Genomic DNA, 2,345 nt, shown 5'->3' with positions numbered 1-2,345 from the left:
TCTGCCTCATGTCATAAGTGCGTACCTTTGTAGTTTGGAAACAGCTGAGGCAAATATTTAGGCAGAGACTGGAGGAGACCACCCACAGGTGACCTTGTGCCAGTCGGGGTGATGGTGGCCCAGCCTGCTGAGGCCACCCTGCGGGGACAGGGGTCTGCAGGTGGCTGCCTGCTCCTAGGGAGGGTGCAGAAGGCAGTGGTGGAGCTGGGTGCTGCCACCCCATGGAGGACAGAGGGCTTTGGGGACAAGTGGGAACTGAGAGGAGCCGTCAGCAGCAGGTTCACTGCAGTGGGGCTCTGCAGTGGGGCCCTGTTGCCCCTGGTGGGCCCCAGCAGTGGCACTGGGGACTGTACCACATGGGAGCCTGGCGAGGACCCGAGGACATAGATGAGTGGAGGCCCCTCCCTTCCCACCCTCTCACCCAGAAGGGAGAAGCAGCCCTAATAGGGATTTGAACTTTCCCTTTACTAAATATTCATATCAAAGCACCTGTTTTAACCTTGAAGAGACTAAGATATCTCTAATTGGTAAGATTAGCGATTCCTGACGGTATCTCTCCGTCTTCAGTGCCTCCACCCCAGACGGAGGCTAGGGAAGAGTTATAGATAATAAAATCAAGTTGCATTGTTTTCGTTTGTCTAGTGCAGTGAAATACATTTTGACTCTGCTGATATTGTAAGTTCCTTGAGGGCAAGAACTGTTTAAGTCTTTAGAGAGACCGTGTGGTGCAGTGGTTTATTCTGTAGACTAGCGTGTGACTTTGGGCAAGTTACTCAACCCCTCTGTGTCTCTCTCAGTTTCCCTGTTCATAAAATGGAAATAATAATAGTACCTACATCATGTGGTTATTGTGAGGATTAAATTAATAGCTCATTTATTAAGTTCACACAATTGTTTATACATGTGTGTATATATATGTGTGTATGTAGGAAGCATTTAGAAAAGTGGTTGGTACATGAGAGACATGATGTAGGCATTTATTACTATCGGGTGGTTCCGCAGGACTGGAGCAGATCTGGATGCTCATAGCTATAAAGTGTCTAACAGAATGCCCTGGTGGGAGATGATCAACAGATGTTAGGGGGCGTTTTACCTGTAACACCATAGCACCCTATTTTGCACATATTAGATGTTAAGACTTTGAACTTGAGAGCAAAGAGAACATATAGAGACATCATTTAACCTTTCCCTGCTAACAGTACCCTCATTTCCCTCAAATATTGTACAAAGATCCTTAATCCGAGGGAAGGCGAGAATGCACCGTGATAATCTGAACCGGGTGGTAATCCTGTCCCCCTTTGCTGGTTATTGGCAGTGCCGGCGATGAATGCAGAAGACACTGTACCAGGGGGCATTTAGAAAAGCTTTCCTCATCGGACAGAGAGACTCTTGAGAAAGTCTGTGGTTACAGAGCTCTTGCTACCTTGAATGTGGTTGTGAGGCAGTGCGGTATCCATCCTGTGGCCATGCAGTAACGAGCTGAACAGAAGGCCATCCCGCAGAACGGCGGAGCAAGCCTGGAGCATGGGTCCTTGACAGTGCTGCTGAGCCACTGAGCCAAATCTGGAGCCACTTTCCTCCAGAAGTTCTGTTATGTAAGAAAAAGAAATACCTCTGTTTTAGTAGTTAGGGTTTCTGTTCAGCCTAAAAACATTCCTTAATTCATACACCATATCACTGATTTTTTAACCTTTATTCATATATGATAAATCAGTGGTTCTCACACTTTAGTGGGTATCGGAATCACCCGGAAGGCTTGTTAAACACACATTGCTGGGCCCCACCCTGAGCTTCCAAATTGGTAGATGGGCCAGAGAATGTGCATTTCTAACAAGTTTCAAGGTAGTTCCGATGTTGCTGGTCCAGGAACCACAACTTTAGAACCACTGTGATAGACAATCAAGACATTTTTATTGAATCACATTTACTAAAATATCCACAAACCTTCTGCCATCCCAAGGATGCAAATGAAAGGGAGACATACAGACTGCGAAAGCAATGGAAATCTACAGTTGATGATTTTTTCAAAATGAAGTTTGGAATCTGGAGGCTGAGACCTGGGCTCAAATCTCAGCTCAGCCTTGTGTTCACTGTGCATCCTTGGCCAGACCCTTAGTTCCTCATCTGTTCCATGAGGATAACAGTATGGCCCACAGAGAGCAGCTGAGAAGACTAAAATTGTTTATTTATTTATTTAATTTTTTATTAGTATATTCATTGTAACAAATCATACTTATTCTTTATGCCCCTTATCCAATCTCCTGCTCCCCCTTCCCGTCCCCCTTCTAATAACCATAGATTTGTCCTCTCCATCTGATAGATTAACTGTTCCTCTGTTGGTTTGT

This window comes from Galeopterus variegatus, unplaced genomic scaffold, assembly GCF_000696425.1.
Source record: "Galeopterus variegatus unplaced genomic scaffold, G_variegatus-3.0.2 Scaffold7716, whole genome shotgun sequence".
NCBI lineage: Eukaryota > Metazoa > Chordata > Mammalia > Dermoptera > Cynocephalidae > Galeopterus > Galeopterus variegatus.
The sequence above is the reverse complement of the archived record's forward strand: the minus strand, read 5'-3'. Positions refer to the sequence as shown.